Source organism: Anas platyrhynchos, chromosome 1 (assembly GCF_047663525.1).
Source record: "Anas platyrhynchos isolate ZD024472 breed Pekin duck chromosome 1, IASCAAS_PekinDuck_T2T, whole genome shotgun sequence".
Classification (NCBI taxonomy): Eukaryota; Metazoa; Chordata; class Aves; order Anseriformes; family Anatidae; genus Anas; species Anas platyrhynchos.
Window position 1 is genome coordinate 130383228 of NC_092587.1, and position 27281 is coordinate 130410508.

Consider the following 27281-nt stretch of genomic DNA (forward strand, 5'->3'; position numbering starts at 1 on the left):
TGAACTGGCTCAACTAGTAATGCCTGTTACAGATCTGTTTTTTGTAGTCTTCCTTTGCCAAACCATTTGACCCATCTAGACAGATGGGTACCTCAGTCAGTTCACATAAGAGCAGCGCTCAGAGCAGTTTCAGGTACTGTAAATAAACAATACCAAAGTAGAACCTGGAGTAGTGGGCACATATTTTCACAGACCTCAAATAAGTGGACTAAGTACCCATTCCAATCTGAGCAAATGCCTTTAAGAAATAAACTATAAACATTTTTGTGAGAGAATCTGTCAAGGGATTCAGCAAACATGTATCACAATCATAGTTCAGTAATTTTAAAGGGCAGTAATACCAAAGCAAGCTCCAGTACAGCCCCAATTTCACTTCTGTAGGAGCAAGCTCTGAATCCATTCACACTCTCACCATCCAGTAGATACTATTTCCCAGTAGTAGTTCTCTGGCTGTTGCCATGCAGTACCTGGGATTTCTCTCAGGGCACTTTTGAGCCTTTCTTTCACCACCTTGCCAGTAATTTGTTCCCTGTCCATCCTCTGGCAGGTAAAGTTCTTCTCAGTTACATGATGCATCTTTGAAACATTGAGCTGCTGAAGTCTGAGCTGTTTGCATACTGTTTGTAATGAAATGGATGTTCACAGCTAAGGCAAAATACATATCCATTACACAAAGGCATTCTTATATATTTGAAGACTTGGTCTTCACCTCTTTAGGCTTAATAGCTCCAATCACCTATTATAGTTTCCAACTTAAGAAAACCTTTCTTGTATCCCAGCTTATTTTTCTTGTTTCTTTCCAGATTGAAACTGGTCCACAGCTTCCTACAAAGTCTTAACGAAGCTGAACAGAACAAAATAATTACTCTGTATTTCTTAAATAAGACCTTACTAAAACTTTAGTGTGACGATTATGCTTTGTAATTACATTATATCCTTACAGAGTCCCTAAACCTAAATCAGGAGTCAGATTTCCTTGTGTTTTTTTTTTTTTTCTTCCTTGGCCAATGACTTGAATACAGACCTTAGCAGAGCCCCAAGTACCCTTTCACTGCCTCCTTTTGACATGCTCTAATCAGCTCCAAAAGAAGTGACATGCAGAGCTGACACTACAGAACTTGAAAGCTTTATGTTCCTTTTCTGTGACACCAGCTTCATTATATATCTGGTCTACAGATGTACTTGGGGTGTCTGATACAGACGCATATTTTTATTGCATTCACAAAGACCCGTTCCCCCTTATACCAAACAACTCACTTAGTTTGTTCCAGAGGTTCATAAATCATTTATCTTAAGACACAATTAATAGGCAAACACCTTATTATCACCACAGCAGGCAGTTTTTATCCAACAGTTCAGAAAGACTGAACTTGCTAAAAAAAGAAGTCATAATGAATATGATATGGCCAACAGGGTGCCTGGTTGAAGAGCACTGACATGCTATGCACAAGGTGTCTTTTGGGACTCCGCTATTATCCTGACCTCTTCAGTATTCTTCCTCATTCCTATTGTCACAACAACAACAGCAAAGCCCCTAATAACAAATGATACACAAGTTACATCCACAGCCATGAGATCATAGTCAAACCATGCAGGTTAATGAAGTGAATATCAGCTTTTAAACATCAGGAATTATTAAGTACAAATTAGTGAATTATGGTTTGATGTATTATTTGCAACGTCAATCACAGCTTCCAGTTCCTCAAAACAGAGTTTAAGTTAAGCTGTAACAGCCACAAGCATCCTTCACCCTGCTTGAAAGATTCTTCAAAAAGTACATCTGGATGAATACATTTGTATTTTTTATTTTAATTTAAAGCTTTTCTCTTGTTCACTGTAAGTTGCAGAACTATTATTAAGTACAAAACAATCGTTAATAAATCTACCCATATCTATTATAGTTTCAAGCTATGCTAAGATGGCTGCAGATAATCTAAAAAAGCACACAGCTTAACAGTCATTCCTCCAGTTATGTCACCATCAGAAGCCTTTATTTTCAGGACTTAATTTGGAAGGATGCTTTCTACTGTGTTTGTTTGTTTGTTTTTGCTTTTAGTCTCTGCTGGAATGACACTGCTTGGCAAGATACTTAGTTTTTTGCTAAATACATCAGAACTGTAGCAACTGACACCCCCGTCCGTACTCAGAAGTCAAACAGTATAAAAGAGCATTGATTTGCCTCTGCTCAAATTGCCTACTTGCCTCTTGCTATGGGAGTACTCTCCAGAAAGTCAGCGAATGTGGCTGAGGAGAAAACCTGCAGGCTGTTTTCTTTCTTGCCATACAGTTTGTGACGCTACCTTCAGCAAATCATCTCCTGTCTCAGTCTCAGCAGAACAGAGGTTAACATGCTTGCTTCCTTTATGTGCTATATGAGGCCAAGCCATGATGATGCACGCTGCCCAAAGGTGACACACTCAGTGGGAAAACACACTTATCTCAGCAAGACTGAATTTTACTCTTGAGGATTCAAGAAGTATTTACTCATTACTCAACGTGCCAAAAAACGCACTCGATACCTGTTGATGAAAAGACTGAAAATGGACTTTAACATGGTCAAGTGACACAGGAATGACAACTGAATTCAGCCATTCTTTATATTCAATACACTTTCTCTGAATACCATTCATGAGAAATTAAATTAAAGCCAACAGGTTAGGACATCAAATTAAAGCAATAACCTAAAGAACGTTTGATGGACATTTTCTATTTGGCTTTCTTTTTTGTAACTAGGTAACGAACAATACTGCTTCCATTAAGAAAAGATTAATTTTGTAAATGCCTGTAGGATGGAAGCCCTTGTCTCCACAAGCACATAGCTATAAGCTTTCTGGAGAAGACATCCATGCACTTCAGGTGACTGCTCCACATGGAGATAAGAGGCAGCAGATGCCCTCAAACAAGATGTGAAGGTATGAAGAGCTTTCTCTCACAGAGAAAGTCAGACCCTAGCTCTATATGGTGAGCCTCTGGGCTATCAGCAGGCAATTATATAAACAGAACACACCAAAAGGCCTTCAGTGTCTGAAAGCTACTCCAGCAGAGGGACCTCACACCATCAGCCCAAGGGTCACAGCAAACTGATTCCAGCTTCAATACCAGAGGTCTCATTTTGGCGAGCAAGAAGGTTGTTGCAGAAATTTGGTATGTGATTAAAAAGAACATCATACGTACAAGTAGGAATATCTATGCCCGTTATCACAGAAATTAAATAGCCAGAGAGATGCTATTACAGAAGTAGCAGGCATTTTTGGATGTCCTATTATTTTTCATCAAGAACAAAATTCTGAAGGAGCAGGCTATTTGATAAGCACAGGCAGATTTCCGGAAACATTTCTTTCTTGAAGCTAAGACCTAAGCAGTAGTAATAAAGTTAGCCCACTTCTCAGTGATCATCTTCATGGATTCAAACTTCACAGCTCCACCATCTACCTCACAAAGACCTCAAAATACTCCAAAATTGATAATAATTAAAAAAGACCTTTAACTGCGTCAGTCTGAAATCCATTTTGTGCTCTCTGAAGTCCATTTACCTTAATCCAAAGGAAGAAGGCAAAAAGCAGAGGCTACTGCAAGAAAAACATACCCAACAGCATTCTCTTAATATGAAACTCTCATGCATACTAAATCAAAAAGAAAATACTATTAAAGGCATTCACAGGACTCATGAAAAAGAAATTATTTCATTACCTAAAAAGCCTATACTGAGGGGTTGCATAATGTTTAAGTAGAATTAGAATTGGTTATTTTTAGTATTAATTTTCTAAAGAAGATTCATGATTGGAAAGTGAAGTCAATGGCTAAAGTCTAATTATGAAAGATCAACAGAGCAAGAGAGATAGCAAACTTTATCAAAATGTCACTTGCTTTTCCCTAATACTTAGTAACTCTGAAATAAATTACATGCAGGCTTACAAAGTAAGAATTCAATGTATTTCATATTTATTGCAAACAACCAAAAAACTCAATAAACAGGGCAGCCGAATCATTACTCTTAAAAGTTACAACACCTTTGGGTACTGAAAGGGAGAGGACTTAAGGAGACTGACTTGTACTCTAATAAGTTTGAGACCTTTTTTAAAAAGCTATTGAATTCTTCAGCTACAGCATTTTAAAAATATCTAACTCAAAAAATATTAAAAGGGGCTTGAACTAGAACTCAACTTGGCTAAGAAGGTTTTCTTGGTCCTTTCAAAATGCTCAATTTTGCTAAACTTAAAATAAGTATGTGCTCAGTGAAGCATGACAGCTATAAACAGATTCCTCATCAACATGCCGTTCTGTTATCTATAAAACGTTAAGTTTGAAATTATTCAACAGGACAAAGGAGAAACCAACTTCTGGTAGAGCAAAAAAAAGGGGGGGGGAGGGCATACAAAAAAAAAATATTAGTATGCTGATTCACTTATAAGTGATGGTTCTACAATAACAGGAAAAAAAATTAAAAAAAAAAAAAACACTTTTCTACATTTACTTGTATTTAATTACTTATTTTTACTGTTAAGGTAAAAAAAAAAAAAATAAACGTACTAAGATTACTATGTCAAAAAATTAGAACCAAAGATTCTTTGAAAAGCTAGATAAGAAAAATATATTTAATACAACATGGATGCGGGGGGAAATTTTACTTCAACCTAATTCCAAAAAAAAAAATTCTGGCAACATTAAAACTTTGATTAATAATAATTCTCTAAAGGTGAATGACAACATGAAACCTTTAATTGTCTGTATTTCTAGCAATATCCTACCACCTCTGTTGTTTTCATTTAATTACTCAAAAAAATGGCTACTTAGTTATCTAATGATACAAAAAGAGGTAATATATAATGAAGCCAACAAGTTCAGTGGTATGGATCACTGAGGACAGTAATTGGATTTCAGTAAACAACATGTCTATAGTAGAGAGCTACAGATTTACCAATATTTTTTTTTTTTTTAAAAGGCTACATTTACAGATTGATGAACTTCAGTCTGAAAAACCTCTAAACAAGACTTAAAGATCATAACAGCTTACAAACTTAAACTCCATAAGAAAACCCACAGGGAAACAAATGAAATCTTGAATCTATACACCTGTATATTAGAGAGACTGTATTACCTCTGTTGTCCCACTCCCCCAGGACAGCATCAGAGAATAATATCCAATTTGGATGCTCGCATATTGAAGAGGAGTTCAGAAAAGAGGTATGAGAATGACAGAAAGGACTGAAAAGCATGTTTTACGTTGAGCACACCAAAAAACAACCTAGATAGCTTTTCAGAAAGAAGACTAAGAGGTAAGCTAATACAAACAGAGAATAAAGGGCTCTTTAAATCAAGTTGTAACCATGCTGCCTCAGACTAGAAAAGGTTGCCGTGTATTTAGAAATGAAAAGAAAAAGAAAGCTGTGAAATTCTCTACCTTTTGGAAGTACTTAAAGAGGAGAAACAAAGGCTAAAAGGCTTCAATAGAACTATTTAGAACATGAAATAACAAAAGGAATTGATAGAGCACTAACACGGACTTCTTTCTCTTTCTCCCTGCCACGTGCTATAACTGACCAGAAGAACTAAGATGACAGCTAAATCAAACAAAAGAAAAGCTTTGCAACATGAAGACGTATGTTAACCCACTGCAGTTATCAAAAGAAAAACTGAAGCTGTCAGCAATCACACAGTATAAATAAAGATGATATGCAAATATATTGATGACAGCAACAGTTGAAACAGCATTCACACAAATGGTTGCATATGAAGGCTTTTTTTTTTTTTTTTAACAAAGTCAGCTAAAAGATGAATGTACAGAAACCAATGGCAATGCACTCTTTTTTTTTTTTCCTGAAGGCATTAGGCCAGCTGTGATTCTCTGCACAAACCCTTTGAGATGCATATTTAAATGAATATTTATCGTTTTTTGCACTGAAAAATATATTTAGCAAAAAGCAGCAGATGTGATTGCTTTTCCAGATGTAGATTTCTGTCACAAATCAGAACTCAGTAGTGAAGGTGCCCAGCCTCACTCTACTCCTGGGTAGGGAGGGCAGATAACCCCAGCCCATCAGCTGAGCTGGATGGTGGTACCCATGTGGGCCCCTACTGAATAAATATAGGGCCTGATGTTTACAAATAGGAGACAAAAGCATGCACCCATGGAAATTGAAGTATCAACTACTTCAAGTCCCGAAGTCCACATGCATAAAGCAATTTACAAAGTAAACCACTCCTAAATTCCAATGAAAGCAACCAGGTGTTTTAAGGTGGTGTCCTAGTACAAGAAGGGAATCCAAACACTTCAAAGCTAATAGCCCCATATTCCTATGCGTTTTGGTACTGAGAAAGGGCTACCAAGACCAAACCAAGCAGCAAAGTTTAGCACTCAGAAAGCCTGGCCTCTACATCAATGCTGTCAGTGTATTAATGCAGGTTGGGTGCCCTGAGGCTGATGGTCCACCTGGCTGGGCATCAGTACTGCTCCTCTAGGAAGCCCTTGGAGCGGGCTGCTTAACAAAACCACCTGCCCCATAGCGAGGTCCTGTAGAGCTTTCAGAGGAAAGAGTCTTGAGTCACCACACCTCAGCTGAAAGGTACATGGATGTATGGTGTCAGCCAAACCAGGCACAGCAAAACCTGCCACGACAGCTGGGTAAGAACATACTGTGATTGTATTGGGAAGGAACAAAAGCCCAGGTTTTCTCCCTTTCTCAGAGCTGATGTTAGCCTCCAAACCACTGGAGACTACCCACCTCAATTCCAACAGAGAACCTCTGTATGGAAAACTCCCACCTATTTTTTATGGAAAACACGCACAATACCCAACAGGAAAGAAAACTTAGATTTGCATCAATATAAAAAAAAAAAAGGTAAAAAAATAAAAGTCTTTATGATTAAAGCCCCCCCAAAATTCATAAAGCTACAAAGTTGCAAATTTTAGTAATAACCCAGCACAAGCACTGCTACTACTGTATTACTGGAATTTGCAGCCTCTTCTTCCATCCTCCAAAATCCCAGATTTTCCTGACATGCTTCTACTACAACACTCTTACCTCAAAATCTTTATGCACACAAAGTCTGTGTGTCTGTGTTGACAAAGCCAAGCTTTTTACTTCAGAGTTGCCCAGACATTGACCTTTATTTTGTGAGACTGCTCTGTAACATGTTCTCAAGGGAGGTATTACAATTTCAGTGTTAACTGCCTCCTAGTTTCACACCATCAGAGCTATAGGAGTTGCATACCATCTTCTGCTATCACTATGGAGCGGCTGCCAATATTTTCGGGTGCACTACAGCATTATTCCTTATAACTACCTTTAGAAAACATACAGTACAAGGCTGGTCAAGCATTGCAACAGGTTAGCTGAAGACCTAAATTAGCACAGAGCCCAGGGCATTTCAGACTCAGGACTGACCTTGCTTTGAGCAAGAGGCTGAACTTTCCTCCTGAGGCCCCTTAGCACCCTGAATGATCTTATGGCTGCTCATTTCAGTCAACACTGCTGACTCCACTCCCATAACTACATACATTTCATACATAAACTGGCTGCAGTAGAGAGTGCAGGTACTTGGCAAGTTTCTCTTTCTCAGATAACGATTTTTGCAGCTCCTGCTAAAAGCACTGTCACTTCCAGTGACACATGACGTATTTATCCTCTTTTAGAGCTTCTGCGAGAGCGGTTTCACAGAGCACATCGCCAAAGTGAAAAGCATCACATACACCTTTCTATTTCTGTACAGAACTGCTACCCAGCCTTGTGGCCCACGGGCTGCCAAGCAGCTGCTCTGCCAGCTCCCATGGCCGTATGCAGCAGAAAGCCTGAACAGCAGGCAACTGGAATTGTTTTCTTAAGGACACTCAGTTTCCTCTCATCTCTCCTCCCCTTGTACATATCTCACATTGCCCCAGTTTTCATACAGATCTGGTTCTTTCCTCTGGCAGCCAATATGGCCAGCCGTACCCTGGGGTGCACCATGCACGGCATTGCTAGCTGATCAAGGGAAGGGATTATCCCACTCTGCACTGGTAGGGCCTCAACTCAAGTACTGCATGCAGTTTTGGGTGCCACAGTATAAAAAAGGACATAAAACTATTAGAGAATGTCCAAAGGAGGGCAACAAATATGGTGGAACATCTGGAAGGCAAGATGTATGAGGAGCAGCTGAGGCCCCTTGGTTTGTTCAGCCCCAAGCAGAGCAGGCTGAGGGGAGGCCTCATGGCGGCCTGCAGCTCCCTCACGAGGGGAGCGGAGGGGCAGGCGCTGAGCTCTGCTCTCTGGGGACAGCGACAGGACCCGAGGGAACGGCATGGAGCTGGGACAGGGGAGGGTCAGGCTGGGTTTGAGGGAAAGGTTCTGCACCCAGAGGGTGGTTGGGCACTTGGACAGGCTCCCTGGAACAGTGGTCATGGCACTGAGCTGCTGGAGTTCAAGGGGCATTTGGGTAATGCTCTTAGACATAGGATTTGATTTTTGGGTGGTCCTGTGAGGAGCCAGGAGTTGGACTCGATGGTCCTCTTATGTCCCTTCCAGCTCAGGATATTCTGTGATTCTGTGATTTTCATCCTGTTTCATTGGCTCATCAGAAGATCCCAGCTAAGAGTAATATTGTTTCTGTTCTCCATGTGTAGCCAGGTGAAATCCAACACAGAATAACTGCCATCTTTCAGACTAAAGGCATTATTATAAACAAAAGGTTTGAAAGTAATCAGCATGAGGAAGTCCAGCCCCAGATACACAGTATGGTCTCAGTCTTATGAATATTCACAGAAAAACAAACAAAAACCACATGGATTCAGGAACTGGCTAGCTCCAAGGATAGTAAAGTATCAGGGCAGAGAATCATTGCACCCTATTCATTTAACTAAATTTTGGATTATACCTTAGAGGTAGAAGTAATTTTTTCAGCACACCACTGAAAGGATCTTGTATGTGCAACAAATTACAAATTCAAACTCATCCAGTCCTAGAGCCGCTCCTATTTCATGATTTTATCTGCATCTGTATCCCTCTGACATTATTTGCAGCAAGGACTGAAGTTTCTGGAACATAACACACTCACCCACCTACCCCTTGAAGGAGCACAGTAGTGTGGATGAAGAGGCAGGGATTCATTTTACCTAACCTAACTGCCTGGGCTACGTTTTATAATAAAGGGAGAGACAGAGGGAGGTGTTGGGCATAGAAATATCCTTTGCTAGTACCTTACTCAACTGAGTACTATGCAAATCTAGCATAGATGACCACCTCAGACTAGGTGGTCATCTCCTCTGTTCTCAGCCTGTTCCTAAAACACTTGAGATCCAGGGAAGGATGTACCTCAGCAAGGAGAGCTTCTGAGTAGCCAGAACGGAGTGAGAAAAGTCTTCTTGACTGTCCAGCCGTTGATGGATAACAGAGACATGAGCTGTAGAAAAGCCAGAGTGCTGGAGCCCACACAAAGCCATGGAAAGGTGACACCTCTGGTCTGGAATCAGGAGGCTCAAGCAGCACAGCTTGCTAAATGTTCACAAAGAAGCGCTGCTAAATCCATCCTGGACACGCTAGTTGCAGGCATATTAGCCAATGACAATTCTGCTAGTGCAGACTATGCTTCAGAGTTTATTCATCTCATAATTAAGTTCTCCTAAGTACCCTTGAGTTAATTTGGAAGAGCACACGCACATGATGAGAAAGAGACAGAATGGTTTAGAAGAGTAAATATAAGAGTACATTAAAAAGGCAAACACTCCACCACCACAATAGTAGTCATCTAACATTTTGAGAAAATACCTGATATTATTGTAACTGAGCACTGCAGGACTTTGGCATACATCAAAAATACTGTGCACTAAGTAATAATCCATTATAATCCCTGTGTTTTATAGCATCTAAAGAGAACCTGCCACAACAGGAGCCATATAAAACTGAGGAGGATAAATAAAATAAAAATTCAAAGTGAATACAAAACTACTTTTCATATTCAAGCAGTGGCAAATCCAGCAAATGAAGCTCAATAAAAATGACAATGAGATTGAATTAACACTGAGTTCCTCATCATTCCAAAAAACAGAGTAAGTTACATATTTATTCTCCATAGTGTATGGCAGGTTTTGGCTTCAAGCACCTCACTTTTTCAGGGAAGCAGGCTGTATCACCAACAGAATGTCAAGGTTTGTAAGCCTGGTATCATTAACTTCACAGAATAAATATGTGCACTAAAAAACTGACTTCTAGATCAAAGGAGGAATGGGGGGAGTTAAAATTTGACCTCATGCATCATCTTATTTCAGATTATACTGCACCTTAGTTGACATTGAAGGACTATTATTAATTTTGTCACTGCAGACCTTTTCAGAATTCTAGAGGGGAAACAAAGGTCACTCATTTATAGCCTCTAGAAATTACACAATTTCTAACAAGCTTGTTTTCTTCCTATTTTTATAGCTACAGTATTAATCATACAGCATACAATATTACAACAACTGGAAATGAAATAATACATGCACATGGAAGTAAACAAATGCAGATTTTTCTTAACATTAGGAAAAAGAATTTTGAGGTCATCTTCAAGAGTGCAAAGATAATTTCTACATGGACTAGATCCTTCCATCATTCCCAGAAAAAGAAGTAGCTACAGAAATTTGTTAAAAATCACAGAAAAATTAGTTAGCCTTTCTGTTGCAGGTTTACAGTGAAGCACTAGTAAGGATACTGTTGCAATCTCCCCCGAACGCCTTCCACAATTTAAAGATCAACAATATTATAGCATTTTTACTTCTTCAGGGACAATTCTTCAGTAGGTTTTTAAAAATCATGTCATTTCAGGTATTAAAAATGATCATTAGTGCAGGATTTGATTTAAGCCATGACTAGATAGCTAGACTTCTAGCTGTCTCCCAGTCCCAGTGCTTCATTTCCTAGTCTAGTTTCTCACTAGATAAAGTCTCTGGGAAGAGAAGCAGCAGAATACTAAGTATTTTGTCCACTTGGCTACTGAAGCGTTATACAGAAAACAGAATTTATCTAGGTCACCTGGACTGAATAAACAGAAGGCTGAGAGTAATTTTTTTTAATGGACTTTCTGAACTGAGGTAGCAAAATCCAAAATTTATCAAGCGTCACATTTTCAACTATACATTAACATTGCCTATTATTTGTGTGCATCTTTACGTACATAAGTACACAATAAGAAAATAATCCAAAATTTCCAACTGAATACAAAAATATGCAGAAAATGGAGGTGGAGAGAATTCTTCCTCCTTTCACACACACACACACAAAATAAAAAAAAATACACCTTTAACATCTTACAATACCAGACCAATTTTCAACAAATCAGTGGTATAAATATCTTCATGTTCACATACCTAGGGGTCATGGATGTGGTTCACTTTGGAAGTTAAAGAAAATTACTTAGCTTTGTGAACTCATCTGATATTTGGAAAGTGGTTTTGCAATTATCCTTCACCTGAAAAGCAAACTCCTCTGCAAGAGTTTAATTAAAAAACCTACTGATGGTCCTAAAAGAATTAAGTTTCATCCAAATGGACAACAATGAGGTTTATGTCACTCCCATATGGAACCTTGCTAAGTCTAAAAAGAAAATAAATGAAAAAGAGACAGAACTACAGTTTGTGATCATTTAATCACTCATCTAAGCTCTAAAAAGTATTCTTTCTAACACCCTAGGAAAGAATAGAGAAAAAAGCAAAAACAAGTAGCTAATAATAAAATAAGTACCATTGTATTTATACTACAACACACTTACTGTTAGAAAGACTCAGTTTCTGCAAAATTAAAACACAAAATGAAAAAGGAAGAAATCTCTTATCCATTATGGACAGTTACTTTGGTTCATGCTGTCATCTTTAAGAAGTTTCTCTCTGCCTTAAGAGATTAAAAAAATCCCACTATTTCCTGTGGATATGCTTCTCTGAAAATTACTCTGATTTTAATGCCAAATTGCCTCATGTGCCAGGCAATTGCTTTTGATAATAAATAAAAATTATTTTTGGTTCTCCCCTTGATATTTCTATGAAATATCTTAGTGGTGTCTTTTGCCTGCTGAAGAGACGCCGTAACACCGAGGCATTTTCTCCAGTGATATATTAAAATATAATTACTTCCCTCTCAGCAGGTGCCAGGCAGCATTATACCATGTTTAGCCAGTCTATTTGATAAATCAAGCACAGACTGGAAAGCTTCTTTTTATTCTTATAAGGGATGGCTTCAAAAAGAGAGAAAGAACTGGAGGGAAGATTAAAGAGCCTTACCAACACTAATTTGCACAGCCTAATTTCAGAGGTAATTCTGCTGAATCACCTCTCATTAAAATAGTACAACCTGAGGGTTTTTGCTTGTTCACAAAAACAAAATACAAACCAAAACAAATGAAAAAAAAAAAAAACAACAAACAAACAAAAAAAAAACACTAGGTGCAGTTTATGAAAGCAAATACAAAAGTTTGTAGCTACTTTAGCTTTATTCTGCCTTTTTCCCCCAACAGTACAAACACCCCAAGAGGATGCTGAGGTTGATGCGGCTGCTCTAAACTTCCATCAGCAGGTTTAAGGTTAGGGCCACTGTCCTCCATCGCTACTGCTCTTCACCTTTACGTTCTTAAAGGAGTCAAGAACAGCACTACACATTAAGTAATAGGCTGGTTTAATTTGAACACCCAAAAGTTTTCCTTTGGACAATATAGATACTGTAGTAACTGAGTTTGCCAGGCTCTGTAAGGCTCATGGTAGCACACCTCCAAAGACATAATATTTTTGTTTCTTAGATCTCTCTGCCTGAAGAAACCAAGACAAAAAAATAAATCTATGAAATAAACTGATGTGGCTGAAGTAGAGCAGAATGACATGCTTTAGCTAACCTATTTTTAGAGAAACATATTAAATCCCTCAATCCTTCTTAAAATGTTTTTGTTTTACTTTTCCCTTTTCATTCAGCACTCATAGGATGTGGTTCTTCTTCTTCCAAAGTAATTCACATCCAAGTGAATTAAAGATATTACATGCTCCTTTTCACAAGCATTCTTATGCTAAAATAAAATTAAACAAGATACAGAAACACTTCATGATGAAAGTAGTCCACATCATTCTTAAAGCACAAGTCAGCAATGTTTATATAAATATTTTGTTTTCTGAATTACAAATATGTCTAGCACGACACACAGTACACTATATACTCTTGATAAAGAGGTGTTTACTGAAGAAGGCTGGCCAGGTAAGATGCACATCATCTTTCATACCTGAAGCAGAGGAAAGATGAGAACAGCCAATACCTCACAGGGTATTGGGCCAGCACTGTCTGTCAGGTCTCACCTGCCTCCCTTCTCCAAACAAGCTGACTACTTTCAAAAGCCAAAAGGGGCTTTTCCTACATGGGACCCTAGCAATGATGGCAGAGGCTCAACTGAGGAGCAGCATGATGAGTTGTGCCAGGCACGAGGAAAAGGTATCTTGTTCCCTCACTTACAACAGTAAAAAATAGTAAAAGTAACAGCAAAAACACTGTTTCCTCCACCATCTCAGTTTGCACAGAGTGCTCAAGCGACCAAGCCATGGAGGTGAGTAAAGAAAAGCATTCCCCATCCTCTGCCCAACTAAGCCAAAACTCAAATTGTGGAAGTTTCTTGATTACCTCCATGTGACCTGTTAATAATTTCCAAGAATCTTTCTTTTTGATAAAAAAATGATTGGATATCCTGATCATATGTTGAAATTTCTAGGTAAATACATTTAATTGCTCTTAATGCTGTGGCTTTCTATGTTGGATCTTCTCTAAACTTTTAACTGCTTGTACCCAAAAACATTTTCTTTGGGGGAAAAAATAGTCTTAAACTATGCAGTTATGAATATTTTTAATCTCATCCAATTTAAAGACACATTTCTCCTTGAATTTCAGACTCAGAAGCCATGTCCTGCAGGCATGAAGAGGATGTGGCTACTCTAAGGTTGGAGCTCAAAACTGCCAAGGCAATGCAGCAAACATGTCAGAAAAGAACTGCATGGTAAAGAAGAGGAATATAAGAGTTAAATGGTATAAAATTATTTTTTCTTGCAGACATCCTCTTGGTATGTCTGCTTTGCCTGAGGGAGATGGAGAGCTAAACAGAGCACTGCTAATGGAATTTAAGTGGCCTTTATTTCTAGTTTTCAAAATAAATAAGGGCAAAAATGAAGGATTTTCAAGACAGTGAACAGCTGGAGGACCACCAGAAAGCAGCAATGGGATTGATCAACACCTCCGCAAAACACATTTACAAGGTAACAGGAACAACATTCAATATCCTGTAGTAATGCCCAGAGCAGAGGAGAAAAACAGGAAGGTTTCTTAAAACTTTTTTGAACAATTGTGATCACTTCACGCAAAGTGTTCAACTGCAAATGAACAAACATTTAAGATGTCAAAAAAAAAGTTGTTTAAAAGAAGAAAAAGGTTCCCTCCTACATTAGGATACAAGAGATAGCTTAACACTGACAACCACGGAAATAAGATTTCAATATCAATGCATCTTTCTCATTGCTGAACCAAACTTCAGGTAATGACTGGGTGCATTGTTAGGGCTTAAGGCAGGGATTAATCCCATTGGACACACTTCTGCTGATGAGAAAAAGGCCAGCCTTCAACATACACACAACCTTACCCCAAACATTAAGTATTTTCCTTCCCAGACTACAAAGCCAGGCTGCATGTAGAACAGTAGGTATCGGTAGTAGGGTGGACACAGAATAAACTTTAGAAATGAACTTTTCAGATAAAAACTGATTTTAGGAAGGATATTGTATCTGTAATCCATTTTACGGGTGCAAGTTTTTAAACCGCAGTTTATTTATAATCTGAAATTTCCTAAGTTACAGCATCTCCTACTGTGAAGTCACTGCACTAGAAGCCATCCGAATTCTGGGGTGGGGGCTGCCCCCTAGCAGACATCACGCTGAAAGGCAAGCAGGCCTCCACATTTATACCTCACCCATTTTATGCTATAGGGATCACTATCTATGCTATCTATGTCCCACATGGAAAGATTCTGCCTACTGCACCTGTAACACAAGTTGAAGCTCTGCACACTCAGTAGCATGAGCACTTTCCCCATGATGGTGTTCAACATCTTGAGTTCAAAATATGTGGTGCAGTAGAAAAATACAAATGTACAGAGACAGAAACAGAACAAATTCTTTCAACTATTCGTAACTCTTAAGGTTACTCTTTCATATTAATAATCCAGGCATCTCAACAAACCTCTTCCAATCAGTCCATTGCTTGCTGAAGCTGATCAATGCCTTCAAAAATTATATTATTGAAGTTAACAAAAGTATGAAGAGGAGCAACGAATTCAAAGTTCTAGGAAAATAAATAAACCCAAGGTGAGTAGATTGCAAAGTAGACAACAGGATTGTCATCACAACAAGCTGCGCACCCACGTTTCCAGAAAATCTGTCATTTGTTGAAAGTGATTTTTCTCTTATTGTACATCTGACTCCATTATTTTGTTCAGGTTTAATTCTGTTGTGGTAGTGTGCTAGGAAGAACTGCTGCAAGTGATACAGCATCACATTTCCCTGGGCACTCAACTACATCCCAGCCCACCAGCTACAGGAAACCCTTCAACACAGGTCACAGCCCTTTGCAAGAGCACCAGTTCCTGAGCTTCTTGGCAAGCGATGCATTTAGTGACTCCAGAGCGTGAAGATTGTTTACTATACGCAAAGCAAGGCTGGTCATACCTGAATGACTACACTCTCTATTGATTCTTTGTCTTACTCAGAAAAGCAAAACTGTCAACCCTGAAGCCTAAAGATGAAGTTTGCCAGTAAAAAAAAAATAAAATAAAAACATCCAAAGATCCGCATTCAGGAAACAATGAAGCACATAACTAACTCAGCTACAAGATGCGGCAGGCTGTGTCACCTAGCCACAAATCTGTATTTATGAAGTTAAAAGTGAATTGTATCATTCATGATTATCTTCACTGATGTCCTTATTTACGAGACCAGTTTTGACTAAGAGCAGTCGAATACAGATAATCTGGATGGAGTTCATGATACCTGTGCTGGCCAAGGGTACAGAACAACCCCTGGCAGGTCAGAAAGTTACTTTATTCTTTTGTGTTTCCTATGCTCATATGTGCATTTCTATTTCTGAGACCAATTATTTCACAAAGACCCAGCACAGCTTGCAAACAGACTGGCCAGAAAATAGTGAAGACTGCAAAGACTTGAGGGAAATAATCTCCACGACAGAGTCAAGCAAGGCAACAACATCCAATTACATCACTGTCTGGAGACAATGCAGTGCTTTTGTAGCAAAAGAGGATTAGAGAACAAAAAGGATATGGTACCAGCTGCACCAGACTTCCAACAAGTTGTTTTACTCGTGGCCCCAAAAGCTTATGATGTTAAGGTCAAAGTTCCATAATGGCATTCAGAGCTCAAAGAACATTTTGCCACTGGTACCAATGCTACTGGCCCCAAGCTCTTTAAACAAAACAAAACAAACAAACAAACAAACAAACAAACACACAACAAAAAAAAACAGCAAACAAACAAAGAAAGAACACTGAAATCAGTGATTAAATCTCTCACCCTTGGTAAAGGTCTCGCTTTGGAGTTTCTCCACTCTTCTGGATCATCTAAGCAGCTTTCCCTTCTGGCTTCTAGCCTTAGCTACTCTTGCAAACAGCTATATAGCGTAGAAAGTGCAAAGAATTTGCAAGCCTCTTTGTTTCTAGAGAAAGTGAGTATTGTTTACTTTTACCTCTACCAAGATGAGATCACAAGGAGGAGTTGAAGCTTAAGTCTTTACTGTAAGTTATGAGAAGATTCTGTATTATATGATACTAACTTGGGGGTGGAGAAATAACCTGAAGCCAGTGAGACACACTACAATTAATATATTAATAATATTCTTCAGACATGGTTTCTGAGGTGGACAGTGAATTGCATATTGCAGTGGTCTCACAATTCAAAACAAAAAGAAAAGGTAGAGGGGTGGGAGAACTTGTGGCCATGCAATCCATAACACTCCAAGGCTGCACACAAAGCAAAGCAGAATTCAAAGAAAATCTCAAATCTCTTCACCCTGAACTGGCATACAAAACCTCCAGGGAACTCCACTTCTAGACAGACTCAAGGTCTGATGAGGGGGAGTAATTTCTAGTGGAAATAAGCACCGCTGATTAGATGTTAAACACTGCTTTAATTGTTCATTACTGTCTTTATTGACAATTTTAATATATACGTAATACTTAATATATGTATATAAATAGATACACACACACATATATATATATACACTTAAAAACTTTTTAATATACAAAAAATCTCATGTCTTTATATAAACAACATATAGCTGTTCAAAATTTGCAGGAAAATGATGTAAATGCATTATCTAAACATGTTTCTATCACACAAACATATTTTCTTTCTTTTGGAGGTCCCAAGAATTATGATGGACCAAGAACACTAAGGAAAGAGAAAGGATTCTTCTTCACTTTTAAATGTGGGTCTTTTTGGTGAAAATGCACACATCAGAGAAGTCTCCCCTCTTCTTCCTCTAACAACTATGATGCTTTGACACATACAAAGCTTCCAAGGCTTTCAGTAGCATGTTATTATATGTTCACAACACTTCTGTTAAAACACAAATTCTTCCTCTCCAAGATTTTTCACTTTATAGCATTTTACTCACCACGATACAAGAAGACAGCCAAGTATCTTTATTTTTCTTTTGTCAGAAAGCAAGAGCAAGCCCAAATGGCTGAGAGCCTCAGCATCACAAAAGGAAACTGGTATTTAGCATTAATTTAGATCATTAAACATCTCACTCCATAATTTATAATGTGTACACTCACATCTTGGTAAACACACCTAGGATTAAAATATTTCATATCAGACATAAAAATACATACCTGAGAATGTTAGGCTTCCATCTTAAACACAATGCCAATATACTGCTACTCAACTCTTGCTAGTTTTAGACTCCCCGTATGAATCTCTGCAGCAGTGCAACAGAATACAGGCACTCTCACCTCATCATGTTTTTCCATTCCTATTCTGTCTTGTCACCTTCCACTGAGCAGCATCAACTATGGTACAAGGAGTTCACCAAACAAAACTGTAAATAAGCTTAGCCTGATACTGTGAGAACATACTCTTCGTTCCTTTTTTGTATTACCATGCCTCCCATCTTTCTCTGTCCCCTGACTGTTTATTTAAGGCTTGGCTGTTCCCAAACCCTTTGTTTTGGAATGTTTTAGACCAAAGACCATTAGCACATATGAACAAGTATTTATACATAAATACTTCACTGAAAATATGTAATGGTTTCATTCGTCACTAACACTGAGGAATAATGTAATATGCAAGAGACAGAGCTGCAGCAAACCAGGATGATTCTGCTATTACAGGTAGTTTTTTGCTGTGGTTGACGACAAATAACATTCAAAACAATCATCTCACTACATCTCCTTCCCCCCAAGTCATTTTCTTTCTACTAAGCATAAAGAACATTCTCATTTCTCATTGTCTTATGGAAACCTGCCTTCTTCCTCCTCTGTCCATGTAAGCCCACGATACGGTAGATGCAGATGGAACAAGTCGTGATGAGAAGAAGCAGAAGAGCACAATCTACAGCGCAGGAGGCTGAGATGGGTGAGAGAAGCAGATCTATGATCTGGCAGAGGCTGGCAGGCAGCATTTAAAAACATATATAAAAGCCAAGGAACAGGAACAGAAAATTAAATCACTACCTGGGAAGTACTGCAGTTAACTACGTTAGCTATGCTTACCTTCAGACCGGGAAAGGAGCGGATAGATATTTAAGATGATGACTCTGTGCAAACGAATAGGAAGCCAGACTGAAAAATACAATTTCCAAATGCCCCTTGCTTTCCAAAACACCAGCAGCTTTCTATTCTGCCCTTGTCCTACAGGTGACTGCCCTCCCATCCATTGGGATTTGCCACAGCAGTTTCAGCAGCCAGTGAATCTTTGTATCTCTCAAGGCCCTTGGATAAATGGTCTAGTAGCAAGTAATACAGTATAGATATTTGAAGCTTTAAGAAGTTATCAGTTGATGTCTTCTGTTTTATCTAAGAAAAGGGACTTAAATTAAGTATTTTCCTCTAAACATCATCATCTGATTTTGGCTTATTTTGTAAATGCTTTCATATCCTTATTTTTCATGGCCCTACTCTATTTCCTCGACATCCCTCAAGATTTGCTCATAGTCTTTTCATCACATTTACTTTTCTTGAAATGTTCATACAGTTCCCAGGCTTTGTAATAGGACTTTATAGGCTTTAAAAGCACTCCCCTGTGAAAACTATTTTCCTTTCTATATTTTGTAACAATCCTTTGTGCATGATACCAAAATATAGCAAAAAAATAAAAATGAAGCTCTTTACACTAAATAAGAGAAAGGAAAAAGAAAACCTCACATGCTGTATGGACACAACTCACCAAAAATCCTGAGTAATGACAATACTGCTGCACTGATATATAAACAGTCTAGATATGAACAACAAATGAGCATCATCCCAAAGAGGATGCATATAATGTGAAACAAAATGATTTTACATAAATGTGATGCATAATTATAACAGTTATCTGAAAGGTAACAACTTCCAGAGGAAACTGAAGGTATTACATTTGTGTCTCAGGAAACTGCATTATAAAGATCCATCTCTGTAATTATCAGAGGAAGGAACTAATAAATTTCTATTCCTAAATTTCTATATAGAAAGTAGTCATTAATAGTATATTAAAATGCATTCCTGTAGACAAGTCATTGCTGCACAACCTGCTCCTAAAGAACACCTGTGAATCAAAAAGAGTAAACTCAGAGACAGAATTACATTTTCTAACACATCTGCTTACAGCAGGATAAAAAAAAAAAAAAGGCTCAATAAAAACCGTCATACCTAGAGACCATGAAAGAAGTTAAGAAGATTTTCTTGCTGTTGTTTTTCTTTTTTTTTTTTTTTTTAAACAGATTTTATACTTTCTGAGTCATACCAGGCATTTGACAGTTTTCTGCAAACCTGTATTTAGGATTCTGTGTGCATGAACATAGAATATGCCTCTGTACAGGCAGCTTACACGACAGTAACCAGAAAAAAACTCTGAATATTTGATGAATCCCATTATGCTTACCAAATTGCACCATGAACTAGTAAACTGAGAAAATAAATACTCAGGACTACAGCAGATATTTATATGGACTATGAAAGTCTCTGACTAGGAAGTGCAACAATTAGGGTGAAATGTACAGTACAAAAAAAAATAGATCACAACAATGGCAGAGAATTAAATTTGGCATTTCAATTAACAGTCTTTGATGAAGCCAACTGGCATTGGCTGTAGTCAATTATTTGATTTTTTTTCTTGCCAAAACAGCTCTTCAGTTGGTCAGTTCTTTTGCAAAAAAAACCTGCTGGCTATCATTTATATCTAGTGAGCATCCATCAAAAGAATATCAAGAAAATCACTGAGAGAAAAATATCGATTAAACAGCCATAATAAAATGAAGCAATTATTTGGTTCCCCAGGTACATCAGTACATATCTGATTCTCTGCATATATTATTATTTTTATTTTTTTTATAGGATCTGCATGACATCTGGCAAGCCTTGCACAGAGAAGCAAATCTGAAATGTGGTTTGCTTTCTACTTCTTAGAGAGAAAGCATTTTTTTTAATCAGTTATTTTTCCTACAACTCTGTAGTTGAGCTAATTTACTAATGAAATGAATACTTCAGGGACATAAAAAATAAAAAGAGGAAAATAATAAAAGGTATCTTCAATTCAGAGTTCTGGGAATATTATCATAAATCTGATGACATTTTGGCTTTTCTCGTAAAAGTTTAAGATCCAGATTAAATTTAAAAATAATTTTAAAAAGACTTCATGTCTCCTTACATATACTTTTAAAACAACAACAAAAACTCCCAGGTCTCCTCTTTGGGAAAAAGTGCAAGATTTATTTTATGTCTGAGATTTGAGAAAATTTGTGAGTGCATAGTCATTTCCCATTTCTGGAACTTACAAGGATCATGTTTATGCAATTAAAAAAAAATATTCAAAAAAATTTATTCATGCAATACATTGGAAAGTAACTCCTCTTACACAAATCACTGTTTGTAAATGGAAGTAATAAGCTGAACACCAAATCTTAAACTAGATTTCAGTCTGTTTCATTATAGTCAAGTAAGTTCATTTTAGTCACAATTACGATTTGCAGACAAATCTAGACTGATAATTCTACCACCAGGAGATTTCACAACCATAAAGTCAGACAGTTCCTGCATGTTCAGTGACATACACTTCTTGCAATTCATCACACAAAGACTATGGAAAACAGAGAGAAAGAACAATTACTGGCATTTCTTAAGAAGTAAGCCATACAATGTCCTTCAAAAACCAGAATTATTCCCATCAGAGGTAGCCTGACAGTGGCCACATAGGGCTGGCCTGGGTTCGTCAGTACAGCTCCTCAACTACACCTATGCCAGATTTACGTACCTTACTTCTGGCACAGGAATGAGCACCACCGTTCTTCAGCTGAAGAACTGGAGGCTGAAATGTCTAAGATTAACTAGCAGACAAGAAACTTTAAGAAAACCAAGCAGAAGAACAGAAAAACATGCAGAGATAGTACAGAAGACTTTGTAATTACAGATATTACACATCCATTTCATAAAGAATTTGACTTACAGAAAATAAGAGTCAACTAAATACATGGTTGTCCACAAAACAGAAAGATTTTATGCTTGCAAATCTACAAATAACTTTCTTAATGGCAGTGGAAGAGTGCCAGCCTGAAGCTGCACAAGTAATAAAGCTGGAACTCACCAAGAAAGGAAATGAGAAATAAGAGAAGTTGGGACAATGGCAACAGTAAGAGGGCTATCAAAAACAAACAAACAAAACCACCATGGAAAGACTTTGTAAGCCAAGGCTTATTCTGTTTCTTTCTCGAAGAAATTCTTAATACCCTAAGTATAACCTGCACTTCAGGAGTTAGCATTCTTAAATGCCTGCTGTCAGTTTCAGATAGGTGATGAAGCACTGCATTTGCTAGGAACAAACCTAAGAAAATTTCCTCGCATCATGAAGAAGACAGCTTGAACAGAAATCTTAGACAAATCTGTAACAGAGCATTTATAAACCTAAGGATGAACCCTAAAGTTCATCATATCTTATGTACCTGTGGTAAGCCATCAAGAAAGATCCAGAAGCTACAACACCTGCTTCTGTGCACATAAACATAATATACATCTGCAGTACAGCAAAGCAAAACAATCACAGAGGACATTATCATTTCAAACAGAAAGCACAGGCATCAGCTGACCTCACCTGATCCCTGCCCTGACACTGACCTCCCTCACCTTCAGTTCATCGCTGTCTCATTCCCTCCATGATGCTGCTGCTACAAGCAGACCAGGGAAAGCCATGTATTCCCAGGTACGTTTTGGTGGCACACCGTTAATGCAGCCTGTACGTGCCCTCAGACCTTCAGAAGGGATTAGGAATGAATTAACGTAATGTGGAAATCAAAGCCAGCATTGTTGTGTCCCTTGTGTTTTCAAGACCAGCTAATTGCCTACAGTTTGCCTCTCAATGGCTGGGCCAGATCCTGAGCTACAGGAGGAGTTCAATGGAGGTAAGGGTTCAGCAAGGAAAAGGCAAAAATCCCCCGCGGCATTGCCGCTCACTCACAAGGCCGTTGTTCTCTCCAAAGGACTTTGGCTGGCAGTGCTTCAGCTCCCTTGCCATCTGACGAAAGCCCTAGCAGATGCCACGTGGCCAAGCCGAGGCTGTGCACAGCTTCAGCTCAGCCACCCACACCTTCCCTCTCATACTCACTTTTTCCTTTTCCGAGATCAGCTTGTCCTAAGGAGCACAACCGTTCCAGGTCAGGAAGATACTCATGGCTGTTTCACAAAGACACAGCAACACCTAAGGCCCTTGGGAAAGAAAGCAACAGCAAAAGATCCCAATGCTACATCCCATCAAGGTCAGTTCAAGACAATCTCCTATCCAACATGTAACAGTGATACATGAAACCCACATCCAGTGCTGCAATGAAGGGGATTAGCCACACAGACCAGAAGCTTGCTTGGCCAGAGGATATCAAATTTTGATCCTTAGATCCTTCCTTTTTTTTTTTTTTTTTTTTTTATGACCTTGTGGGTGGATCTCCCCTGTGTAGTACTTAGTGGTTCAGAAGAATCTCCGATCAGGCATCACTACAGAAATTTGCAGTACTGCTCCAGGATTTACTTTTGGGGCCAGCAATAAAAATATCCTACAGCTTTTTACACCTATAGTGGATGGCTATGCCTGTTCACATTAAAAAGTGTTTTGATTCTTCCATTGACTACATCTCTAATGTACTGAAGCCATCACAGAAGAATGCACTACTGCAGGTCACTTATGTCCCAATACTAGTGGGTTTTCCAACTTCTGTGTTAAAACCTTCCCTTTACCCCAACTAAAAGCTCAGTTCTTCTCTAGTGCATTATTGAGTGAGCTTACAAATGGCATCTACAAACTGTTTCAGATGTTTGGAGGAGTTTAGCTTTCTCTTCATGGTGGCAAGTGAATGTTCTTTCACTTTTGAAAATAGTAAAAGGATTTAAAAAAAAAAAAAACAAAAACAAACAAAAAACCACACACCACCACTCTTTTTGTTTCTTGGAGAAGAGACAAAAAAAAAAAAAAGCATTTTTGGGGGGGGAAGGTGATGTTTGGTTGTTGTTGTTGTTTTGCAGTTCTTCAAACCTCACAGCTAATGTAGCCAGGCTATAATCCAAGAGGTTGCTTTCTGTTTACAGTTATTTAGCAGATAACATCTCTGCAGATATTATAGATGGCCTGCAATTCACTGTATAGCAGCATCACCAGGAGTAGGGGTGAGAGGGCAAGGACAGTCAGAGAACTTGTTAAAATTTGAGTCAACTGCAGAGTAAACACATTTCCCATACATTCTGAAACATACATCAGGCATCTCTTTCCTTTGCCCCTCTCTGCCCAGCTGCAGGCAATGGTTCTCACACAAAATACAAGCAGAGCAAGAGGAGTAAGATAAACTGAACGGTAATTTTATTTGTATGGCACATTTCCGATTAATTCATTCTGATAGAAGCATAAAAGAACCACTTTCCTCCCACTCACACAGCTACATCTGAGGATAGAAATGAGACGGGAAGGTTCTGATGTCGAAAGAGACCGATCTTGTGTTCAAACTACTAACAACAGCTCCCAGAGACATTCAATTCGGCGCACGCACAAAACTGACCTACTGCTCCTGGATAAAGGACGTTCTTCCTGTGGAGACCCTTACAAAAACATGTACAGGAAAGCTCATATGTTCAACCAACAAACATGAGTTCTTTATATATCAAAAAGAAGAAAATAAAAGAGAGAAGCCAAAATAAATACTCTAATAATCACATAAGAAGGTCCTGTATTTTCACTTTCCTTCACTTTAAAGAGGATGAGTACTTTTTGTAGATTTATCTTTTCAGGTTGAACTCCTGGGAATAAAACGCATACATCCTATAGTTCTTGGAGACAAAAATTACAGAGACCTCTCAGATCCTACTGGAAATACATGTATTGGCAGCTTCTGGCTGGAGATTTCCAATAGAGTCCACATTAGGCAGTGATGTTAAAAAAAATAAACATATCAATTTTAATGAAAATTGCCCATGTAAAACAATCATTATTGTCTTACAGCAGTGTTCTCAGTGTACACAGTTTCTCCATATCACAATATAGACCTATCTTCTACCAGTGGATAAAACACATGCAGTTAAGACACTGTTGTCATTAGTTAAATGGTCAAAAGTGAAATATTGCTGCCAACCCGGACATCTGTACCTGACCATGTCTCCATTCTCTCCCCCACATCTGTCTGCTAACACTAGCAGAAGCCCAGAAGAGAAGCAGTCCTTGTGTGTTATTTACAATTCCTGTATTATCAAGTTATTGAATTAAAGCAACTAAGGGCACTTAAAATGGTACTGTATTCAAGTGAAGAGAACTGCTAAATTTTGAAACTATCAGTTTCTAAGGAAAAAACAACAACAACAAAAAACAAACAAAACAAAAAAAAAAACCATGAGTTCGGTGTGATACTTTGCAGAAATCTTTTTTCTTTGTACAGAAAGAATGAGAATAAGAGAGGGCTAAGACTTACTTCCAATTTTTAATATAGGAAAAATACAGAGAAATGCACAATATGAAAATAACTGGAATTGTAGAGTGTAGAGAGAAAACGTCCATTAAACAGCTTAACATTTCACAATCATCATTATACTGTTTAGCAGCAAGCAGTAACAAGATTAGCTTTTATCTAAACTCAAAATGAACAATAAATCCATTGGGTGCCCTCTGAATGTTAAAAAACAAACAAACAACAAACCCTACTCTGTGCCACCTGGAAGCCTCTTCCCATGGATGAAACAAAGCTGATTAGGCTTTACCAAGACATTGCTTCCTCCCAGTGACCATGTCCTTGTACTTACTGGCAAGTCTTGCTATTGCTACACTGATGGCAAAAGCCCAGTAGCTACCGAGAGTGCTTAGCAAGCAAACATCATGCCAGAAGCCTTTACTTCAACAGTAATGCAGGTTCCAGCCCACTGCTAGTTAAAACAAATGGTTCAATAATGGTTCCTAACAGGTTGACCCTTTCATCAGGGGCCTGTTACATTACCATGACCATACAAATCTTCAAAATGTCAGCTTCTTTCTATTCAGCAGGTGCACAGCATGTGCATACAGCATAAACAGCTTATTATGCTTTTACTAGTACTTTTATTACATAAGTAATGATGCAAAAGACAAAAGACAAAGACATCAATGGAAATTAACATTAATCTAATTAACATTAACATGTCTCTGAATAAAACACACAGGTTTTAAAAGTATTGCTTGTATTTTAAACAGAGGTACCATGCCCAGACATTTTGTCATTCTCAGGCTTATTGCCATTATCTAAAGAAATATCAACTATCTTGGGAACAAATTTCTTTTTAATGATGAAATGGTCATTTCACTGACAAATACATTCGAAGAAATAAGCAGTTTCACTCACCCCAAAAAGATTGTTGTGAGTCCAGATCAAGTTGTCCAAATACCTTCACCTTAATTTTCACAAAAATTAAAGCATGATTCACTAAAACCCCACAACAAAGAAAGTCCACTTCACTGCCCCCTCCAAAACCCACTGGGTGGCCATTTATCAAATCTCCACTCCAAGCATGATAGAGAACAGATATGAATTTGGAGATCCCAAATGAGTGCCCTGGACATTGCACCATATTGTATATGGAGGCAAGACTAGCTGAAGTTGTTTCAGCAGCATGAAGCATCCAAAACATTCAGACAGAGTGAGAGGGATTCAATCATGCATTTTATTTGTGCAAAATCAGATTGCTCACCTCATCTGCTAGACTGAAAGGGTTGTTTCACAGATCTTACTACATAAAGGAAAGCAGACCAAATTACTAGTGTTTGCTAATTGAGTTCTTTTGTTATGTCTTTCATTTTTTAATACTGGATAATACTTTCCATTTATAGAGACCAGATCAAAAATATGTTAAGCAACTTTCTATTAACTGCTTCACGTAATATAACTACACTGTGATATTCTGAGTCATTAGAGAGGTGTTCCTGCTATTGATGAGAGGCTACCTACAGATGTGGAGGTGATCCACAATGCCTTTGGAACTAAACCACAAATTAGACTCTGAGAAAGGACAAAAAGAAGAGAAATCAGACTAGATTGCAAATTCACTGCAATGAATCATAAGCAACTGATTCTTTGCTATGAATTAGCAAACAAGCTGATTTTTTATTTTTATTAAGCGTTTGTTACTGTAAAAAAGCTGGAGGAGCTGTAGCTCTAATAAGCTTTGTGGAATGATAAATCACTGTAGGTCTGAGTTTGAAATGTAAAAGAGCCATCCAGAGATCACATTGTTTTCAGTAAGCCTAAGGTGATTTTGCTACAGTACTTGCATTCAAGGAAATAATAAACTAGAAGATATGTCCAGTCACTGAACTATACAAAAAAATCCCATCACAATAACATTATTTCATTCTCTGAATACCCCTACCTTGCAATTGCTTTGTATTACTTTATAGAGCTTTGCACATTAGGAGCAAGTTTGCCAAGCAACTTTGTCCCCACAGACCATGATTCACACCTTGCCACTACCACTGACTACCCTAAAGAAGTTCAAGCCACCATTAGGACTACAAAGAATCAATAACTCACCCCTTTTTATCTCAGACCAACACTGTTATTAAT

General features: G+C 38.1%; 1 protein-coding gene and 1 long non-coding RNA gene across 5 annotated transcripts in view; one reads left to right on the forward strand and one right to left on the reverse strand.

Annotated features, from left to right (window-relative positions):
* The window catches only part of FRMPD4 (FERM and PDZ domain containing 4), a 309707-nt gene that overhangs the window by 237773 nt on the left and 44653 nt on the right, over positions 1 to 27281 (reverse strand). The gene's annotated exons all lie outside the window — the stretch shown is intronic.
* Positions 14882 to 16460, forward strand: LOC140001468 (uncharacterized). The gene is made up of 2 exons (XR_011806698.1): positions 14882 to 15325; positions 15457 to 16460. It is a non-coding gene; the product is annotated as an uncharacterized lncRNA (long non-coding RNA).